A 23,995-nucleotide genomic window follows, 5' to 3' on the forward strand; every position below is an offset into this window, starting at 1 on the left:
TGGAGGGGCCCCTCAGGAAGCACTACAGGAAATGGCTACTAATGATGAGCCTGAACTTTTGAACCTGGTAAGTAGTTTCAGTTTTGCTAAGATCGTATTTCTGCAATTTTGCACTTATTCGCGGGGCGCGAAGTTGTACTGGGAAGCCGCGAACTCACGCGAACAGTGCGAGCAAAATCCGCTGCTCGCGGATTTGCGGATTTTGCGGGAGATTCGCGAATCTCGCGGATTGCGAATTTACCGAAAATCCGCAAAATCCGTGAGCAAAACGGATTTTCCGCCCATGCTTAGTCTCTAAGTAGTGGCTCAGTTGTTTTTTTATATGGGCCTCCAATATCTTCCCCAACAAAGGTAACAGAGATATCAGTCTATAATTATTCAAGACCTTCGGGTCTGCTGTCTGTTTTTTAAGAATTGGGCGGACATGGGCTTCCTTCCACACTATTGGGATAGAGCCCTTAGAATTAGAGGAGTTAAAAATCTCCTGAATTGGGGGGGGGCATAAATGGATGCAAGCAAGGTCATAGTGTTTGGGGGGCATATATCACTCGGGTAACCTAATTTTGATGCTTGAAGTTGGTAACTTATATCCTCCAGTGAAATAAGTTCAAAATGATTAAGACAACAACCATGCACTGACGTAAAAGCATCAGGACACCCCGTGGATCTATTATGATTGATACTCCTGGTAGGAAAGTTATCGTATATTGATGAGATTTTATTTTGAAAATACGTCGCTAAGAAATCACCAGCCCAGCCATCAACTTAAGAGAAACCAGGGAGGACTGAATACTCGCTCCTCCACCCCTCGCTGCACCACCAGACTCCCATCCAAACACCCCCATCCCCCCACGCAGTGCTGCGCAGTGTCACCCAGTCTGGTGGGGTCGTCCCACTGTGTGTGCCTATAGATAGATCCCAGGAGCTTAGCAAGGCATCTAGTGTTCCCGGGGGGATTGGAGCGCCGAGAAGGTGCCTGAGCAACGCACCCCTAAGGAGCCCAACCGCCACAACCTCCCCCACCTGAGGCTCCCATCCACCCCAAGCACAGCTCCCACCCCGACCACCAGAATCGAAGACGCTCCCTACCTGACCATGAAGGAGCTACATATCTCACGCGAGTGGAGAGAGAAAACCAGAAAAAAACAGAAGCAGGAAATCATCAGAGGTAGAGTAAAAGGATAACAAAGGAACAACAGTGACGTTGTCTCAGCAGAACAGATCGCATCCTCGTGCAGGGGTCCATGTGTCCGGCAGTCGGTCATCACCATCTAGATAAGAGGTATTCAAACTTTTCCAGGTTGAGCCACCCCAGCTGAATTCCCCGCGATGTTGGGCCCCCCCACCACCCGACCGAAACCTCTGGAATCCGGCACACCACATGATCGACTGCAACGGGCACACCACGGGCCATATCCGGCAAACAATGCTCAACACAACAAGAGTGCCTAGCAAACTGCAGGCCTGTGAGTGGGTGTGGCGAAACGACAGAGGCGTACCACACAGCTCAAAACACAATCCTCCAAGGCAAAGGAAGTCATCACAACCCTCCCCATCCATCATGTACACCTTGTCATCCACCAACTCCCCCACCATTCATTCCGTCCCTCCATCTGTGCCCCATCCACATCCAAACCCCTTCAACCACTTGCAAACCCATCCACCATCCATCCCTCCATCCATCATCTCACCCATCCATCCCTCCATCCACCCCTCACCCATCCATCCATCCCTTCACCCAATCTATCCCCTCACCAATCCATCCACTCTTCCACCCATCCATCCACCCACTCATCCATCCAACCATTCACCCCTTCACCCAAGCTATCCTCCCACTCATTCATCCACTCCTCCATTCATCCATCCACTCTTCCACCCATCCATCCACTCCTCCACCCATCCATCCACTCACTCATCCATCCAACCACCCACCCTCTCACCGATCCAGCCATCCCCCCACCCACTCATCAATCCACCCAGGCACTCATCCATCCACCCACCCATCCTTCCCTCCCGCTCTACACCCTCCCCCCACTCATGCATGCACTCTCTGACCCATCCATCTCCATGCTCCTCTCCTCACTCATCCATGCACACACCTGCCCATCCACTCTGCCAATCATTCATCCATGTCCTCACTCATCCATCCATCCATCCTCCCCCTCTCTCTCCATTCCCCCCTCACCCAGCCACCCATCCCTTCATCCACCCTTCACCCATCCACCCACTCATCCATCCACTCATCCACTCATAAATCCATCCATTGACCTCTCACCCACCCCTTCACTCCTCCATCCATCCCCCGTCCATCTACCCTCCTCAATCACCCATCCACCCCCACATCCACCCCTTCACTCATTTATTCATCCATTCATTCATTCACCCCTTCACCCATCAATACATCAATACATCCATCACCTCTCTCATCCATCCACCCACCGACTCATCCACCATCCACCCCCATCGATCCATCCACCATTTCACTGATCCATCCATCCCTCCACCCATCCATCTACCCTTCCAACCATACACACATCCATCCACTCCCATCCATCCCTCCACTCATGCATCCATCCTCTCTCCCACCATCCATCCACCCCTTCACCCATCCATCCATCCATCCCCTCACTCATCCATCCACCCCCCCACCCATACATCCACCATGCCACCCACACATCCACCATTCCACCCATCACTTCACCCATACATCCACCACTCCACCCATACATCTATTTACCCACATGGCAACATAACGGACGTCTGGTGGCCGGCTCCACCCGACATCCCTCACACATTTGATTATTCAAATTCGGATCTGCAGACCAACATCCCTGAACACAGACACTTCGGTGCCCCACACAAAGATCCTCATGAGTTGATGACCAGACCAGAGCCCACCGTCCCGATTCATGGCCCAAACCCGGATTGCAAGCTCTCCCTCCCTTCCCAAAAAACCCAAAGGACTCCCGCCACCCCCCTCCGCCTCACTCCCACCCCCCTTGAAAGGCTGGGGCCCTGGGCCAGAGCCCACCCCGCCCGTGCCTCAAACCCTCTCCGGAAACCTTCTCTCCCTTCTGGGAAAAGCTAACTCTCCCAGGAGGGGGCCAATTCACAGAGTTGACAGCTTCAGCTGCAGTGGGAGGCAAGGGGACTCCTCTGCTAAAGCTGAAAGCGTGTTTGTTTGTTTGCTTTCGTTTTTAGCAGAGGAAACTCCTTGCCTGAACTGCAGCCGAAGCTGTCGACTCCATGAATTGGCCCCCTCCTGGAAGAATCACCCAGACAAAGGAACGGGCACAAAGGGAAGATCGGAGTGGAGTGCGCTCCACCCCTGGGATGGTGGCGCGCCCCCCCAGGGGGGCGTGCCCCACAGTATGAAGAACCCTGATCTAGATGGTGGGGTTCCACCACCAAGACAGATGTTGCAAGTCACTTGCCCCAGACCCATCGTGGCAGAGCCAGGACCCTGGGCATCGTCCATCAGGAACCCTCGTCGGCCTCAATCTCCATGGTTCTCCTGGCCTTGCAACTGGCTGATCAGGGCATTCCATTCCCGCTGAAGTTCTTCCTCTGAGGGTTTCACCTGAGTGCCACTCCTATGGCCCCATCTCCTGCCCGTTCTCAGCCTCCTCCCGCTCGCCAGCGCTCTTGTCGCTTCCTCCGAATCTTCCGGCAACACCAGAGCATCTCCAAGAATGGTCTTGCCTCCTGCACAGACCGCACCCCATGCGTCTCATTGTTCCATACAAAGGTCAGGCGGAAGGGGTGCCCCCATCGATACCGGATTTCTTGCTCACGGAGGAGAGAAGTGACCGGCCGCAGCTCCCTGTGCTTCTGCAGGGAAAGAGGCGAACGATCCTGGAAGACACCCACTTGGAAGCCCTCGAAAACCATCGTCGAGCGATCCCTCATGGCGGCCATGGTGAGTTCTTTCTGACGAAAGCAATGCAGGCAGGTCACGATGTCCTGTGGTTGGCCGAGGCCCGAGATGAAGGACCCACTCTTCCAGTTTGCCTCCATCAGCCTGGAATGGAACACCCTTAATGCGGATATTAGAGCGCTTCAAACGATTTTCTAGGTCTTCCAGCTTGAGGTACAGCGTTGCGTTTCTTTCACAGAGATCAATCAGTTCCCTAGCCTGAAGTGTAAGCTCTTCCTCATTCCTGTCTCCATTGTGTTCCAGGGTGTCCACTCTGTCCCCAATTTTGCCGAGCTCCGTCCGAAGCTGCTTGACATCGGAGGCCATTTCTTGAAGGAGGCTAGCAAAGTCATCTCGAAGGGAATTGAAGAGCTGTTCCATTAATTCCTTTGTGATGTGGTCCGCCACATAACTGGCCTCTGGGTCTCTGCCTGGATCACTAGACTATTTCCCGCCCATTTTCTGAAGCAGGTCTTTGATGGAGGGATCCTTATTCATCCCTCCTGGCTCGAGGGGTGGTCATAGCCTCTGCCAGTCAATCCCAGGCTGCGTAACACCAGAAGCAGGGGTAGGACCTCCACTGGCTGCCACTCACGCAGAAGTCAGGCCGAACTACGCCGGGAGACGATGCGTCCCAGTAACGAGGGTGCCAAATGCGTCTAGGGCCCAGCCGCACTCCTACTCATCCAATCACACTACAAGCACCGGGACCCCAGGGTACTAACCCCTCTGAGTGGGCACCTCCAGTGACAGCCTTAGGATGTGCATACCAGCAATCAAGGGCACCAATGTGCAGACGCTAGCTCCTATCCACGCCCGACCGGGGTCCTCAACACCGGAGTGACAGATGGGGGGCCAGATCGCAAAGTTCAGAGTAGCTCCAGCACAGCCCCAAATTACGCCCCGCTGCCTTCGAGGGGAGTGTTTGCAGGTCAGGCTAGGTCTTCTCCCAAAATTGGACCGTGCTAGTAAATCAGCCTCAAAGACTCACCCCTGTTGAGCCGGACCTGTGCCCACCCAGGTCTGTATCGCGCCAGGCCTCCGCCTCCTGACGTATATTCCAGCCTTGTGGTGGATGCGGTTCCGTACCTCCCCCTTCTCACCCTCTGCCACTGGGCCGGTGTGGATAAGTGTGAAGCAGGCCGTGTACCCACCCAATACAGGCCTCACTGCGGGACAACCCCGTCGCCGCCGGCCCAGGGGGAGTCTCAGAAGGGGCCGCAACGGGTTTCCCAGCCTCTGCCTCCTAGGTCGCACGCAAGATGGCCGTCTCGCGGTCTCCAGTTGCAGGCCCAGGACAGGCCCTCACTCAGTAAGTATGGGGCAGTGGGTCCTCCGGGGCCTCCATTCACACTGCTCTGCCCTCTGCTGCCTGCGGGACATCCGCGTCTCCCTGAATAGCGAGGTCCACCGCAGCGGCTGTCGGCCCACTGACGGCGGGACCTCGAGGGCGTCCTTTGCTGACTCAGTTCGCACCGCCGGGCGCCGCACCTCGGACGCCTCAGCCAATCGCCACCGAGGACAGGGCCCGCTCACCAGCCCACCGCACCCTCGGTGAGTAGCACAGCTCAGGGTCTCAGATAGTATTGACCCGGGTCTCGATGCTGCCTGTAGATGCTATAGATTGGCCTTGGTGAGCGGAGCCCCTTTCAAACGGTACTACTCTGCCGCCATCTTAGCCACGCCCCAAAACATGTTACTTAAATGAAATCTATATTCTTTACAGATTTGTTTACTGGTTATGTTTTTATTGAAGGATGTCTCTCACTTAAACTTTCCAGATTGCAACGTCTAACCATAAGAACAGTCAGCAATGAGATGTTATGTAGTCAATACCATATATTTGGTGGCCTGGTGAAGGCTGCAGCATAACAATAAAGGCTTGAAGTGTGCATAATTGCACAATCACATACTCAGCCTTATAGAATGTGCCACATAATACATGTTCAAATTCATCTTACAGACGTTTTTTACAGTGTGAAAAACCAAAAACACTGGGGACCTCATTTATGAAAAGTGACGCATCGCTGCGTGAAAACAGCGATGCGTCACTTTTCAATGTTTCCTCCTTGCGACATGCTGGATGCATCATATTTACTGTATGACGCATCATGTCACAAGGAGTTACAGATACATCAGTATTTCTGACATATCTGTAGCCGCAAAAATGCCGCATTGCTGGAGTTTGTCTCAAAAGTGACGCAACTCCAGCAATGGGTCATTACACATGGGCAAGTCCCATGTGAGATGTGCTTTGGTCAGTCTTACAATTGCCATGAGGCAGATGTAAGATATTGACGCATTTGCGTCCTAGAAGTGACGCAGTGCAATCTCATAGATTTCACTGCGTCACTTCTACGAGGCTTAGTGGCGTCAGAACGCCCACCCTGCATACATTATACCTGGCGCAGGCATAATGTGGCACAGGGGTTACAAAGTGACGCATCTACCTAGATGCGTCACTTTCTAAATATGACACAAAATGGCACATTTTTTACCCTGCTGGTGCGTCACAAAAAGTGACACACCGGCGGGGCAAAAGTGCTGCAAGGGCTCATAAATAAGCCCCTGGGTTTGGCTATGTTTGTCAGTGAAACCGTCTGAATAAAAATAGCATCTAATCCACACATTCGCTTTAATTCAAGCGAGCGTACATTTAATGAGACATGGTGAGGACAGGAAGAAGTGTCATCTCAGAGCTACATTTCAAATGACTTGTGTAGATCTTAATTAACTTTGGGGGGAATTTTCAACTGCCTGAATCATGTGGAGGAAAGCTTTAGGTGGGATAAAGTGATATTTATGGACGTCGTTTAGGAGTCACCAGGGATCACAGCTATGACCCACTGCTTGCCTCTTGCAGCCCCTGGCGCTGCCTTTGCGATCCTTTGCCACAGGGGTGGCAAAATCAGTGCCAGGAAGTCAAAGTCAGCTCGACCTGATTGAAGTTAGTTGGGGCTCCACTTTCCTTGTTTTCTTTGAATCTTTTATTACACTAATAGTATATCATGATTTATTATTCACTATTAGTGTAATAAAGAATACGTTAAAATTAGCTGGAATATAACCTTCCATGGCAGCTGAGGTCTGTAAAAGAAATGTGTTTTAGTGTATGTTGTGGGTGTATGTTGTGGGTGTCTCTTGTTTAAGTGAGAGTGAATGTGTGTCTGTGGAATGTGTTTGTATGTGTAATCACACGTGTTCATAAAGGTTAAATGGTGTGTGATTACACGTTTTCTACCCCTGGCATGTTGGTGATTTCATGTTCCTGTTGCTATGTGGAAAAAACAAAAAGGTGGTGCCGAGGATGGTAGACTCTTAATAGGTGACAGCTTTGTAAAGACACCAGTTTCATTCATCCAGGGCACTGTTGGACCAGTCCAGCCTGTGACTTAAATATACAGCACTGTATGAAGGTCCTCCTCCGTTTTACTCTACAAATGAGAGCTATAATGGGTATGTATTAGAGAAGCATCATAGGAGATAGGCCGTATTTAGCAACAGTCATGTGTTCAGGTTATCCAGCATAAATATTTGAGAGATAAATGTACATGCAATGATTCTAAATTTATAATAATATTCCTCGTGAATATTCATGTTGATGGTCTTAAAACCTGAAAGGCCTGCTGCTCTCAAGGGTTGGAGTTTGAGTTATATGGAATCTTGCTTCTACTTGTGCCTTCCAGCCTTGATTCAATGATGTGATCACTAGAAAGTTGCTTTATACAGTTCACACTTTTAATTGAAGAGATAGTTTGGGATTTTCCTGCAAGTCAGTATCCTATGGTCAGAGTTGTATCAATTTTGGCAGTAACCAGCATATGTAGCTAAATCAGATTCACAAATCCCTAATTCCATGCAATTCTGTGCAGGAGAAAAAAAGTTAAGAAGTCAAAAGAATGGGTTTTCGAATTCTTGCCCACATAGGAAATGTTGTGTTCAGCTACAGCAAAAATTGCTAAACATATTTAAACCATGTGTGGCATAAACGTAGAACACATGGTTTAGTTGGCTTGGTGTGAATCTGTTCTGTAGATATATGATCTTTTGAAAAAAAAGGTGCCAGCTGGGCTTGAACGAATTAACACTTATGTATATCTTGACAGTTGAGAGGGCATTTTTTTTTATATATATGATCATAACTCATAATGATGAATATGCATGAAACTTGACAGATGCTTAGAATGTTAAGCTTAAGCTTGCTAGTTTGAAATTCATGTATGTTCATTAAGGGGGAGCAGTTAAAAAATTAAGGGCGCAAAAGTGTTAATTTGCTACTGACTTTGGCACTGTGGCAGAGGTTTAGAAACATTAGTTTTCTATTTTTATTTCAGTTCCTGTACCAGTCAAGCTAGGGGGGGTGGGGCAAAGTTAATGTGGACAAATACATTTTTCAATTGCTAATAATTTGGCATAGTGTGATGGATCTGCATAAAATGTGGCAGGGAATAAGCCACACACTACATACACCAAGTGCAATTATTTCAAATTTCATGCAGATGCAGTATCGGGGACCAGAGTAAAATTATAGGGAGGTAAAACATTTTCATCTGCTAATAACTATGGCATCGTTTGATGGATCTAAAAGAAATTTAAAAGAGACATATCAGACTTATGTTACTCTTGGTGCTCTCATTTTATGCGCACCCATCTTGAGAGAGCACATTTAAAGAGACATCAACATTTTTATTTATTAACAAATTTAGCACTGTTTGATGATTTCACTTCAGATATAGCACACGTTTGGCAGGTTTTTTCTTTTGTATTTTAAGATTTGAGCAGATCTTTTGGATAAATGAGAAAGGAGCGTGCAATAAACATTACATTCATTAATTACTTCATGTTGTCTGTTGAATCTAAATGAACTTTACTAGTCAGCAAATAAAGGAAGGCCAGTTCGCGTATATCAGGGTTCAAGTAGATCAAACGGAGCGGGGATCAAAGATGTCAGGATCTACATCCTATCCCCCTCTGTGAATGGGCCAAAGGCCTTTCGTAGTGGTGGTTGTCTGCCCATGGAGCTTTAGTACAAGGCCCTGTGTCAAACCTTCAAAGCACACGGCCAAACATGTGCATATTCAGGGCTGTCTAGCCACAAAGGGTGAGCACAAAGCCTTGCTAAAAACCAGGCCCTGCAGGCAATTCCCCCAGCACATGTCCATGTGCAGCCCGAAATAGATATATGGCAGGAAAAAGCAGTATATTAAAAAAAACTAACATTTACTGAAAAAACACAGTCAAATGATAGGTGTGGTTCAGAGAACACTAAATGAAAAGGGGGGGCCCTCGGCCCCCCACCCGCATGGTGGTGGGGCGACCCCCTCTCCCCTTGCCTTCCAGGGGTGGGGCGTGACCTCCCGGCGTCCAGTGATGACGCGGGGGTGCGCGCCGCACCACTGGTTGGCTGCACCCGACCCCTGACCCGGAAGGCATTGTGCAGGCTTCCGGGTCCGAGGGGGCCGGCTGCTGAAGGGCGGGGGGAGGGGGCGGGCCGCCCCCTCCCGCGACCCCGGGAATAAAGGAGGGGGGAGCGCTCAGGTGGCCCCTTGTTGCCTGGACGCTCCCCCACACTGGTTGTGCCCCGCGCTCGGGATTCCTAATTTTCTTTCTTGTATTTTTCAGGTGGCTGTCGGCGGTTAAGCAGCGAAGGGAGTTGCCGAGTCTTAGGAGGACAGCGTCGGGAAAGAGAATGCGAAGAACGTGGCGGCACCTTGACTCAAAACGTTTTAATGTTTTTACTCTTTTGCTGCAGGTTGGTGCCAAAGTGATGACTGCTGGGGGAGCCACTTCTGTTTCAGGCGGGCATAGAGGAACCAGCCGTCTCACACCGTCACAGGACAGGAGGCAATGCGCCTGAACGCGGGCTGATCGGACAGTTCTCGGGGGCCTCAGACGAAGATTGCCTGGTAGGGTGTGTGGGAGCGTGACATTGGAAGCTGGCAGCCTGAGCGTGGATCGTACGTTGCGGAGCACTCAACCAGGTACGCGTCGTTCGGGGCTCACGCCGGAAGCGTGAGATTCGGCAAGGCGCCGGGAAAAGCCGATCGGAGCGCGTGGAAGCGCTGCGGAGTATGGCAACGGACAAAGGCCGCCTTCCGAGGTGTTTAGGCCTCCTGCTAATCAATACATTACACAGGTTACGGATATTGCCTCATTTACAGGAGGTTAGGCATAGAGATTCCTTTTGTTTGATAATTTGTTGAAGTTTTAGAGAGTGTGCGCCATCACCCATCTCTGCCCCATCCCCCACACCCTCATTTTAAAGGGTTGTTGGAGTCCCGGTGTGGAGCAGTTTCTTACAAAGTAAGGGGTATTCTCAGGGGGAAGGCATAGACTGCCACCCGCTGGTTGGGCACTGTGTAACTACAGAGGAAGTGGGGCAGAGGGATAAGTTAATTTCCAGGTTTCAGAGGCTTGATTTGTCACTGCAGAATTTTAACGTCTTTTTTATTTCAGGCAATTCGGGTGCAGTGAACGCTAAGTCGGTGGAGTGCGAGTGCGGGACCGGGGACGGACTTAGAACTGGTACCGGCCGTGGAGCACACAGGACGTCAGTGGTAAGAGGAGAGTGGGGGGCTCGCATTTCACTGCTTCTGGTGGCCGCCGGGTGGGTCTACGCTAGAGTTTACTCACCCCTGACAATCGGACAAGCCTGTGTGTTGTGGTCGCAGTTGCATGGTGCTCACAGCCCCCTGCGTATCCTCCGTCTGTTGAAGTGCACTTGAGTTTGGACATTAGGAGTGTAGTACAGTGGGCAGAAAAATGCCAGGAGCAAGGGGGGGTAAGGGGTCCAGAATGGAGGTGATGATGCAGGCCATGATGCGTAGGATGACCGCCATTGATAAAAAGTTGGGAAAAGGTTGATGAACTGGAGGCTCGCATAAATGAGAGGTTTGATGGCCCTTCGGGCCCACAAGGTAGGCCCAAGCGGCAGAGTACGGCGCCCTTGACAAGGGGGGATTTCGCTACCTCACCTAAGAGGAGCAAGGCCAAGAAATCTAGGAGCAGCACACCCGCTCCTGATCCTCCGGCTGTCCCCCCTACACCCGCGCCTGTAGTCCCGGCGCCTGCGGCACTGGCTCCTGTCATGCCACCGGGGACCCCTCCTGTGGGGCCTGCCCCGTCTGCCCCCTTGGTACCTCTTCCTGCGGTCCCAGTGCCAGCACCTACTGTGCCCCCCCCGCCTGTGGTACCAATACCAGCCCCTGTTGCGCCGCCGACGACCGCCCCCTTACCTAACCCACCAGTGCCGCAGGGCGTGCCCCCAGGGGGGCCAGTGGTGCCAGCAGTAGTGCCAGATTCAGATGCTGCAGTCCCTGCCGAGCTGGCAGCTCAGATAGTGGCTTTATTGCCTTGGCTACAAAAGGGGGATGTGTTGCCCCCAACGTCAGATCATTCCGCTGAGGCGGCTAAGTTGGTGGAAAAGATTAGAGCAGCAACGGCTGCTGGTAGTGCTGCAGGCCCCTCTTCTTCTTCACTTACAGGTTCCAATGCCGCCCAACCGAACGGAAATGAAGGTGGACCGGCCCAAGTGTCCGGAAATGGTAAGGAGGTAGCTCTGCCTCTCTTGGGTGATGGTTCAATGCCATCCAGGAGTGAGGATTTAGCACAACATGTTTCCCAGGCTGTGAAAGAAATGATTTGGGCGGGAAAGTATATCTACATTTTTTCTCTGTTGCTGGATAATAGGGAAATGGAGAATGCCAATGTACTAAAGGAATGGATGCATCCTAGCGAATGGAGAGCACAGTGTTCTAAATTCAGGGTAGAGGAAACATTGCTTAATTGGATCTGGGCCTTCTCGGTCTTTACGGCTATCACGGCCAAACGCCCTCCTAATGTACAGGCAGCAATGGCTTGCTACCAGAGCAGGATTGTAGGGTGGAGCGAGCAGTACCCTGGGGAGGCGTGGAAGGAGTACGATGTGACTTTCAGGAAATCCAAGGAATTTGACACATCATTGACATGGGACAAGGTTGACTCAATGTCTTGGCATAAGCAGTTCTCAGGGAACACAGGATGACCCAGTCCACCAGTGCAGTCAAGGTGTTCTCTGCCAGACCCCAGCAACCCTTTCGGTCAGCGCAGGAGAATGGCTTCCCGGGGAAGAATAGGGGGTAAGGGGGACGGGGGGGTGCTGGGACTTTAATAAGCGCTCCTGCATGAGGCCGGCTGGCACATGTAGATTTAGACACGCCTGCTCAATTTGCGGTCACCCCTCCCACCCCGAGACAACTTGCAGGTCCAAAAATGGTAATCAAGGTCAGAGAGGGAGGAGGAAATCAGATTAGGGTAGAAAGCAGGGTTGATCCCACACCAATAGACGTCTTGGCAATGATACCATGGTTGAACAGATACCCAGACCACACAGCGGCTACCCTACTTCAGGAAGATTTCTCCCAAGGTTTCAGGATCCCGGCAGGGGGGTACACAGGCAGCGCACATTGCAGGAATCAGTTGTCGGTAAAGCATAGTCCCGCAGTAGTGGCTGCTAAGATTAAGAAGGAGCTCTCCCTTGGCAGGATAGCTGGGCCGTTCCAGAAGGTGCCTGTCCCCAACTTTGTGTGTTCACCACTGGGTGTAGTACCCAAGAAAGAGAAGGGTGAGTTTAGACTGATTCACCAAGAGGGGCGTCTTTGAATGATGCAATTGATGATGGTATTTGTAGTGTGAAGTACGCTTCATTTGACCAGGCCGTGGAATTATTGCGGGGACTAGGGCCAGGGGCACTGATGGCAAAATCAGACATTGAATCTGCTATCCGTCTCCTCTCAGTCCATCCTTTTGACCACCACCTCCTGGGTTTCACATTTGAAGGCAAATTTTACATGGATAAGTGCATGCCTATGGGTTGTTCCATATCATGTGCATACTTTGAGACTTTTAGCTCTTTTCTAGAATGGGTCATGAGGCAGTTAACAGGCCACCAACAGGTCATGCAGTATTTAGACGGTTTCCTTTTCCTAGGTGCGGCGGGCACTCGGAGTGTGCTTGGGCATTGCAGGAATTTTGCGTGCTCATGCAGGCTTTCAGGGTCCTGCTGGCGCCAGGGAAGACGGTCGGCCCGTCCACCTGTTAGGAATTCCTTGGCATTGAAATAGACTCAGTGGAGGGGTCCTTCAGGTTGCCCAGGGACAAAGTTTCTAGGTTTAGGGCAGCACTGCGTCAATGCCTACTCAAAGACAAGGTCTCCTTACAACAGCTGCAGGAGACGGTGGGGCAACTGAACTTTGCATTGCAGGTCATCCCAATGGCGCGCCCCTTTTCACGCTCTATTGCCCAAGCCATGAAAGGACTACGGGAGAAACACCACCGCACTAGGTTGTCATGTGAAGTTCGCCAGGATATGCAGATATGGATGGCATTCCTTGAGGACTTTAATGGCAGGATAGTGTGGCCCGGCCCCCCCACCACATCAGCAGAGTTGGGTTTATGGACAGACGCTGCTGGTAGTGTGGGCTTTGGCGCCATCCTGGGGACCAAATGGGTCGCCCAGAGGTGGCCCAAGGAGGGGAGGTCCTGGGGTTTGACCACCAACATCGGCTTCCTGGAACTGTTCCCAATATGGGTAGCATTGATGGTCTGGCCAGAACACCTATGTAATCAATCAGTGGTGTTCTGGTCGGATAACATGAGCGTGGTGGAATGCATAAACCAGCAAGCGGCATGGTGTCCATTCATACTGCGCCTGGTGAAGGAGATTGTGCTGCAGTGCTTAAAATGTAATGTGGTTTGCAGTGCCAAGCATGTGCCAGGCGTCCTCAATAATGCAGCTGACGCCCTTCCTCGCTTTAAAATGCAGGTATTCTGGGAACAGCTTCCTGCAGCAGACCCCTCGCCAGCACATTTTCCGGCTGCTCTCTGGCAGATTGGTGCCCCAGATTACCGCAGCTCGTGGCAGCTAGCTTAGCCCCCAGAACTAAGACAGCATACGAAGGGGCGTTCTTGTCTTACCGTACTTTCTTGGGGCACGAATGGGAGGTTAGGTGGGCTCAAGAGGACAGTTTTGTGACTTATCTAGAAATGATGCACAGGGAAGGGCGCTCAGTGGCTACTGCGAACAGGCATAGGGCGGCTGTCTCCTTCTTCGCACAGGCCAAGGGCATGAGGGATCCCACTAACACTTTTGTGGTGTGCAAGGCTTTGAGGGGTTGGCGCCGCATACAGGGACACTCTACGGATACAAGAAAGCCGATAGGGCTAGTGCGGCTGACAGCCTTATTATCAGCACTTCATGGCGTCTGTAGCTCAACATGGGAGGTGCTGCTGTTCAAAGCCGCGTTCGCACTGGCGTTCTATGGGGCTCTGAGGATAGGCGAGTTGGTAGCGGCGTCAAAAGGAGATAAACTGGGCGGCCTACAATTTGCCTGCGTGAAGATCAGAGAGGATACAATGTGGGTGACAATTCAAAGATCAAAAACTGACCAGGAGGCACGGGGGGATACCATAGTGCTCCACCGGGCTCAGACCAATCCTTGCTGCCCGGTCTCTCACGTAGAGGTCTTTAACAGGCAGCGGGGGGTGCACTATTGTGTCACGCCGATGGTACACCATTGACCAGGTATCAGTTTAGGAGAGTCTTGGAGTTGGCGGTCGATAAAGCAGGCTTTGATCCTAAATAATTTGGTACCCACTCCTTTAGAATTAGGGCGGCAACTGAAGCAGTGGTAAGGGGACTCCCAGTGGAGAAGGTTAAGAGAATTGGGAGATGGTCTTCTAAATGTTACAAGCGCTATGTACGGATTGACATGTTGTAACATAGCAAGGTGACTCACGCCTGGTATTTTCTGTTTTTTTTTTGCAGTTTCTCAAACCTGTGGGGCGTCAATGAACTACAACAGCTCAACACAAGCGACAAGAAGATCAACAGACATTGGTGACTTGGATTGTGGGCCACTCGTATGTGAGGCGCGCTAAACATGTTTTTCTTTCAGGTGAAAGTAGGAAAAGGGCGGAGCAAAAGGGGTTTTCTGTCTCCTTCTTTGGGAGGGGGGGCTTATGCGTCAGCCAGTTCAGAAATTATTTTCAGGAACTCTTATCTCAGCAATCCGCCCCCCCGTCAGTGGTAATACTTCACCTGGGGGAGAATGATTTGGCCAGACTAGGTAGGCGCATCCTTATAGAGGAAATCATCTCCACTGCGGGGTGGGTGGCAAGGACATGCCCAGGTTGCAAGGTAGTTTGGTCGCAGCTTATACCTCGGTGGCAGTGGCGAGGGGGGGACTCGGTCAAGGCGTTAAATCACTCGGTAAAGAGGATCAACACAGTTGGACAAATTATTTTGAGCCCCTCGGTTGCAGACGATCCCTCATGAGTGTATTTGGGGGGATCATATATACCTACGGGACGGGGTACACTTGACTGAGGCAGGGAACGTCCTGTGGTCTATTAATATATTGGCATGGCTAGAGGGACTTCCGAGGTGAGTATGACCTTTCTAGGAGTAGGAAGGGGGAGGCCAGATCGTTGGTTAACAATGCTGGCCTGTGGCGGTAAGGTCATGACCGGTAAACAGCTATTTTAAGGTCTGAGGCGGCGGCATCTTCCTTTGGAGGTGTCCGCCCAGGGGGAGGGGTCACTGGCCCCTCCTAGAACTTCAGGGGCAGGTATAACTGGTGCTTCAAAGGGGCGTGGGTAGGGGAGTCACGCTTTCCTTAGGCTGGTAGCCACCCCGCGCCTACTCATGACATCAGCAAATGGCGCAGAGTAAGGGCCCTCCTGTAGTGGGTAAATGGAGTTCACGGCGTGGATCGAGTAATTAACGGACTCGGCTGCGCATGCGCACCTGCGGTAAGGGCGCAGCTAGAAGGACCTGAGACCGGTTAGTGACCTCGCCATATGGCCAGAAATGTTAGTATGCATAATTTCAGAGGAGGATGTTAGATTCGGTTAGGAAACAAGCTGTATTAGAATCTTGTTAAGGTTAGCCTATCATACTTGTTGATATGATTGTATCTAATATCCCTGAATGTTTTGCATGAATTTGTATCTTTTGTTTAACAATTTTATTATTTTGTATCTTGATAAATAAGGCCGGGGGTCTTGTGATCCCCCGCCTTCCAAAGACAATTATGTTTTGTGTCAATGTGTTCTGGGTTGATGTGGGTCCACAGGGAGGGGGCGGTAGCTGTCACTGACCATGCCAAAAAGAGCCCGGGAATTTGCCAGGTATGGTAAGCATACTACAAGGTACACCTTATCTCATGCCCCCAACACAAGTAATTCTCAGGACACCACTTTGATGAAGTCATGTGATAAACAAGCATTTACAATGCAATGGTTTTGCCTTTGTTAAAGTTAGAGCTATTGGCATTGCTCTTGACATTATTTTTATTTATGTTTTTTTTAACATAAATAAATGGCATTGTCATTTACAATGCCACTAGCTTTATCTATCGCAAATGACACACACAAACACACACAGAGCCCCCCACACACAGCCACACAGAGCCCCCCACACACACAGCCACACAAAGCTTCCTACACACACAGCCACACAGAGCCCTCCACACACACCAACACAGCACAAGCAGGCAACAGGGGCACACGGAGGCACAAGCAGGCAACAGGGGCACACGGAGGCAGAAGCAGGCAACAGGGGCACACAGAGGCAGAAGCAGGCAACAGGGGCACACAGAGGCAGAAGCAGGCAACAGGGGCACACAGAGGCACAAGCAGGCAACAGGGGCACACAGAGGCACAAGCAGGCAACAGGGGCACACAGAGGCACAAGCAGGCAACAGGGGCACACAGAGGCACAAGCAGACAACAGGGGCACACAGAGGCACAAGCAGACAACAGGGGCACACGCAACAGGGGCACGAAAACGGAGGCACAAGCGGGCAACAGGGGCACGAAAACGGAGGCACAAGCAGGCAACAGGGGCACGAAAACGGAGGCACAAGCAGGCAACAGGGGCACGAAAACGGAGGCACAAGTAGGCAACAGGGGCACGAAAACGGAGGCACAAGCAGGCAACAGGGGCACGAAAACGGAAGCACAGGCAGGCAACAGGGGCACACGGAGGCACAAGCAGGCAAGCTCTGTACCCCCACGCCGGGACGCACGCGTGTGAACATATTAGCTACATTCTATTAAGCACAAGCACTAAGGACACCCCAGCAAACACTCATGTGCACAACCCTAAACCACCAGGGAGCTTTCGTTTAAAATCCTATCGACCTAATGCCGCTTGGCACCCTGCTGCAGGCCTGTGTACATTAAGTGACCTTAACACCATCACTGGTAGTAATATCTATGCAAAACATTACCTCAAAGTCACATAACGGCACCAAAATGGTTACAGCTGGTAATTTATAAAGTATAAAATCTAAACTTAAGACATAGTAGAATAAAAGCTTCAACATAGCTGGAAAAAAAATAACCTGCCTACCCTGTTCTATGAACACAGGACTCCATGTCTCAAATCTGCCCATTATTTGATTAAATATATATCAGTGCATACCAGCCCCAAATAGTTGGCCCCACCAACCAACTGATACCATGTACGCGGACACAACCAACTGACAGCGCAATTGAAGGACCGTCCCGTCCCCTTGATGACAACTGACCCTGTACATACCAAGTAACACATTTTCAAGAGGTTTCATGTTTCTCAACTACTGCCTGTCCTTCATTAGACTCACGACCTGGTGACAAGAATAGGACCCCTTTCAAACACCAACCTCTACCTGTAGTTAGAATTCATCTTCCTTTCAGGAGTTGTAAGGCACTAAGTTGAGCTCTCCTTTGTACACAGCAATTCGACATCCGTGCCTCAGCACTGATGACATTGATGTAATTTCTGATGACATTAGTGTGAACAGTAGCTAACCATAACTAGTGCATATCAGGGATACTAAAGTATTAGACCGTAACAATAGCATGTTTTGGGAACGCCCGCACCAGGCTTCTTGGCCTTTGTACACCCTGGAAATGTGATTGTTCGACCTGGCAGTGGACAAACGCTCGTACCAGAGATGACTTGTAGTTTGTGGATATAGTGTTGGGTCTTTGCCGTGGACAGCAGCAGGTAGTAGAGATATCTAGTATTCTGTAGATGTGTTCGCTTAACAGAGGGTGCTGGGTTATATTTTCGCTGTTTTACAGTTCCTTGTGTTGGGCCATCACTGAATGGAACAGTCCATGCTCCAGATGTCTTGTCGTCGGTAAATGTGGTGAAGGGTCCTGGTATGGTGAATAGCTCATTGGCGCCGTCTCGTTCTTAGACGGCGTCATCCCGTTCTTAGACGGTGCTGGTCAATGGCTGTAGATGACCGCTCGTATTTTAGATGTCTGTACCTCTGTGAGGCCGTAGCTGTGGGTGTCCGCTCATAGGAGACATGTTATGCTATGTGGACAGTCAGCAGCTTTGAATAATGAGATGGCTGTAGTCTGCACGTGTTGTTTCAGTCTTGCCTGTGCGCGGCAGGTCATGTTAGAGCTATATTGCAGTCTTCAAGTATGATACTGAACCCTCAACATGGGAGACGGCTTCTTTTTTCAACTTTGAACAAGTACTTATGTCTTCAAGTACTTATGTCTTTTATAAAATTGCTAACATTTGACCACGCCTTTGGAAAGGGGCAATTTCTCCAAGCGACGGCTACATTTGCACAGGTGCGCCAAAGTTAAACTTTGCAAGCATTGAATCGAAGTCGTGGTGCCCTGATCCGAAGCAATGCTTTATTGGAATGTTGTGCCTTTCTGGTGTTACTTGACGCTTCTATTGCACCTCCTCGGGTAGATTACCTTACAGAACCGCCCAAGCTGCTTGGACACCCGTCTGGAGTGCCTCTGCTTGGCAGATAGTCTGATGGAGCTGAATTGAGACCCGATGCCCCTCAAGTTTCCCTAATTGGGCTGCGATTTTCTCAATACACGAGTGATTGAGTACAAGTACACAGTCCTAAATGGACCATAAAGAGGAGTGGTCGATGCCTCCCATTTTTCAGTGTGGATCGCCCCTGCACGAGTGTATGATGGGCATCAGTGTACCGCGAGTGTCATCAGTACACGGCTCGCCTCAGCTATGACCCCAGAGCACCGTGGCGTTCCTCCTCTCCAGTGCCGTTTTACAAAAACTCGTCTCGCAGCAGGCTACCAAATAAAAAAAAAAAAACAAATCGACTCACCTGCACCTTGCGACGGCGGCACTTCTCCGGTCTCCCTCTTCGGCATGGGAGACCGGCAACGTCGACGGCGGCAATCTCTCTGGCACTTCTCCGGTCTCCCTCTTCGGCATGGGAGACCGGCAACGTCCTCCGCATCTCCCGGGGTTCCCTCCAGGCCACGGGAGCCCCGCGGGCGCCGCCATACTTCTTGCCGTCTTCCTTCTTCCCCCGGGCTGCGGGGGGCGGGCACTTCCGGCCGGCCGCGCTAGGATTGGCCGGCCGGCCAGTCACGGGGCGGGAAACGGGGGAGGAGAGACGCAGAAGTGCCGGCAATGCCGGAACAGATTCAGGGGCGTTCCCGGCTTTCGCCTGACGTCGCGTGACGTCGGCAAAAGCCAAAGAATGTCGGGAACGCCCCCGTGTCTGGTCCGTCATTGACGGACAGGCCCCTCGTCCAATGGCTAGGCTCCATTTATGGAGCCAGCCAATGAATGACGAGGGCCGACCCAAAGCCACACTACAGTTCTCATCAGGTTTTCGCCTGCGCGAAAAAGATTCGCAGAGTGCATCTTTTTGGCGAGGCAAAACCTAAAAAGGTCAACAGAAAGGAAAACATGGCAGGCAAATAAGTTTTGTTGCGCATTGAATGGGCCCGATTCACAGAACTAACTTAAGACACAATCCTAAACATACTACCATTTTGGTATTCACAGAAGGCACTTACTCATTTTGGTATTCACAGAAGGCACTTACTCATTTCGGTATTCACAGAAGTTAGGAGTCCTAATTTTAGGACTTCTAAATGCCTTCTGTGAATACCGAAAGTCTTAAAATTAGGATTCTTCTCAGTTTAGGAGTAGTAAAGTTAGGACTCCTAACTTCACTACTACTAAACTGAGAAAAATCCTAACATTACGACTTTCAGTATTCACAGAAGGCAATTAGGAGTCCTAAAGTTAGGAGTCCTAACTTCTGTGAATACCAAAATGAGCAAGTGCAGTCTGTGAATACCAAAATGGTAGTAAGTGTAGGATTTTGTCTTAAGTTAGTTCTGTGAATCGGGTCCTGGGTGTACCATACCTGACAAATTTAAGGGCTTTATCATGTCTGCTTTTCATGAAAAGTAACTAACCTTTAACTGAGTTTGTTTTCAGGGAATATAGCCCTAGTTCTAGTTTCTCTTCTCCGAACATATTCTGTCACTGATACATGAGCTGAAAAATAAAAGAAGCCACTTAAAATATAGTCAAGAAAAACAGCCTCGGAGTTTCATTCTACAAAAACCTGTTCTATGACAATCAATCTGATGTATCACTGCATTTTGCAAATTGGTCACAACTTCTATTCATCATGAGTTACAAATTAGCCTCTAATGTCTGCAACATGAAAGCCGGAAGGGGTCCCTTTCTGGTGAGAGTGACAGATGGTGCACCATTGTTAACTGAGCTGTCTTTCTGCTTGCAGCCTGGCGCTCTAGTCAGTAAGTTGGCTAATGGGAGAGCCCATTATGGAACCAGGGAAGAGTAGTTTCCAGTCCATCAACCCTTAATCAATTCAATTCAAGGTTCTTTGTTGACTCCATTTTAGGAATCTATCCTTGACCTCCCACCGTGCTAGTCCACGCACCAACCGAAAAAAGAAACGCTACCACAAAGAGACGGAACACACAAAACAACAATCCAGGGCGGATAAAAGGACGGAGAAGTAGGAATAGGCTCAGCAGGGGAGGGAGACTTCCATCGTGAACTGCCGAGGTGATATTTCGCAATCTTGCGGGCCTACTGCTGCGGCAAATTAAATGGCAAGGGGACAAACGTCTGTGCTTTTGCTGGGTCTGGAGACGGCCACAGCCGGCAGCCTGCGCACAGAGGGTTCACGCCTTCCCACTGGGGGGCGCTCCAGGGTGGTGCAGTAATGGCCACACTAATGTGTTCGTTACCCGGGGAGCCTGGGGCGCATCTGTCTGGTAGCAGAAGGGTTTTCCCAGAAATATTGTTTATAATCACCTGCAAGTTCGCGTGCGTCAGGTTCACCCGAAGGAAAGGTCACAGGGAAGAGAACAGACGTAATTCCATTATAACACGGCGGAGTCAAGCGCAGCAGGGTCGCCGCATAAACCGGCAGATGAGGTGGCAAAAATGCCTCTGTGATGATTGATTGACAGGGAGAGCGTCTCAAAGCTGGCGCCATTGTTTCACTCAATGGGATACTACAAAGCTTCTCACGTTAAATGTACTGCTAAAGAGGGCAAATAACCATTACTTTACACCCCAAAAAACAGACCTGCCAATTGATAAACGTATCAAGCACATCTTAAGCCATGCGCTCCCAACAGCAATTTACACAGATGGTACTTCTTGATATATTACTAAGTAAAACTGTGTTATTATTATTCCTTATCAAATCCGTATTCACGTTTTTTTAGACTCGAGCCTGGTTACCCAGCTCCAAAGTGGCATCTCTGGACCTTACTACACCCTTTCGCTTTTGTATTTTTTCAGCGTATCCAATCGCAAAGGAAAGCTATGATGCTCGATAGAGTTAACAGATGACTTCATCACCACAGACACATTGGGGAGATTTGCTAAAATTTTATGCTGCTTTTGTGTCACAGAAGTGGCTTAGCATTACTGAGCGCCAAGGGGTCGTACCATGGGTTGAGCATGGGCGTTCCCATGCAACCACCCAAGGTTTCTCACTCTAAACCCAATTTCTTAAATAGAGTAAGCAGGTTTAGCATGAGAAAACTGCTTCATTTTTTTTTTAATTTCAGTAATTTTTTATTGAAAAAAAAGTATATTTACATGGAGCATTACATATACATGGGAGGAAAAAGAGAAAAAGAAGGGAAAGAAAAGAGAAACGCCCGGGGGGGGGGGGGGGTCCGTTTCAGTCTTATTGACATTAGTCCAAACACCAGTCGTTCACGCTCTTCCTTGTCCTCATTTTAAAGTATGTTTTAACAAAAAGGGGGTAACCCTGTGTCCCTCAGAACCTGGGTAGGCGTGGTTAACAACAAAAGTGGTTCTGTCGGGTAACCGGATAAATTGCTTTGAAGAAGAGGCTGGGTTAGCTCAAAAACACAATGTAATAATTCAAGTGCAATTGAATTGAATGAAACCTCTCTGAAAAAAAATATAGTTCAAGGTATTTATATAGGAAACAAAGTCACATTTGTAAAACACAGGAATTACTTCATTCCATTTCGGTTTATACAAATTCTAAGAACATGTGAAAAAGTGACTGTAAGTGAACAAAGTGAATAGTGCAATATATTGAGTGACACTTATTTACAATTATATACAGTACTATACACGGGGAAAGGGGAGGAAAAACAATTTTAAATTGGCGGTCAGTGTTCTTATATGGAAAGCCGGAGGTCAATCTGGGAAAGACGTACAATGAGTCCCTTAGTAAAAGCATGTTGATATAGCCATGACTCAGAGGGATAGGTCATGCATTACCTACATGTATCATGGAAGTTAGTTAAGAGAATGTTATTAAGTGGCTAAATTTCCCAGATTGACCTCCGGTTTTCCATACCAGGGTGTGACTTATTTGCCTCCTGTGAATCCTGAACCCCCCCTGTGAGTATAATGCACTCACCTGATTTTACCAAATAACTTATGGTTCATTATCCATACCTCTCTGAAACCCACTCTTATTCACTTCCAGGTCCCCCCCACCCCCCCTTGTCTTGATAAAGACCCGCCGTGACCACCAATCGGGGCACAACAGGGTTGAAACGTCGACGCATAACACTGGTCAAGATACCTCCAGGAACGATCATAGAAACCATCTGTCTCCTTGGAGTTTTAATTAAGAACACTGACCGCCAATTTAAAATTGTTTTTCCTCCCCTTTCCCCGTGTAAAATGGTCTAAACATGATTTGGTAGTTTTAAATGAGTACACCCATAAAAATTAAAGACAGGAGTAATACGCGTCCGCAACTCAATTTTAGCCTTATAGGAGAGCACTTTGAGCCTCCTTTGTATAACAGGAATCTTTAGTTCTCAATTGTTGGTTTGATATCACTTTATTTTGATACACCTTTTTCTTTAAACAACACATAATTGGTAGTTTGTTTATGTTTCCTTCTGGTTTTAAATACTAAAGATGACACATCCTAGATTTGATAGCAAACCCTGTCCCACCAAGAAAAGAAATAGTGCAGCTTTCCCGTACAAGTAATTTTTTTTATGTGTAATCTGTAATCAATTCAGAAAAGTAGGTGGTGATGAATCTGTAATCAGGCCTTTGTATATTAACATTATTGAGTGGAGGTCGTCTACGTTTTTTTGCCCCTTTTTTGCTCCTTTTTTAAATATAAACAAGTTACTTGGAACCTTTATAGGGATACGGTCATGAGGGTCCCAGAACCAGGCTAAAACAGTCAGACCAATTTTATCTAGCCTGTGGAATCCAGGTTCAGAGTTGTTCTGGCTGTCGTTGGTGCTGAACAGAAGCCACGGGTGGTGCTGTTTGTACCACTTAGAAGGTGCTGCAGGAAACAACATTTATACACAACAGGTAAACAATGGCTGACATCAGATGATAGTTGCACTATGTTCTCTGTAGCTGCAGAGTCGAGTGTGGTGGTCAGTTACTGGACTGGTGACCAACAAGCCTTGGCAGCGGTAAGCACAACAAAAAGCTTTGAGAACTTCATGGAGTCCAGGGGAGTAGCGTAGCAGCTTGAGACTTCAGGGCAGGTGAGACTCCAACTCCAACAATGCGCTGGACCACCTTAATTTGGGCAATCTATCGGAGGGAATGATGGCCAGCAATTCTTTAGATTCAGTGAGTGTTTTTACCTGCAATTTGCAGGGGACTAGTTCCACTAGTCCAGGGGGAGATTGCAGGTACTTCTGGCTCCCAAAAGGGTCCCTCTCTTCGGGAATGTCGAGTTTTGGCCAAGGGCAAGAGTTTTTCACTCAATTCCAACTCTGTTGCTTCAGGGACAA

This window comes from Lissotriton vulgaris, chromosome 7, assembly GCF_964263255.1.
Source record: "Lissotriton vulgaris chromosome 7, aLisVul1.2, whole genome shotgun sequence".
Lineage (NCBI taxonomy): Eukaryota > Metazoa > Chordata > Amphibia > Caudata > Salamandridae > Lissotriton > Lissotriton vulgaris.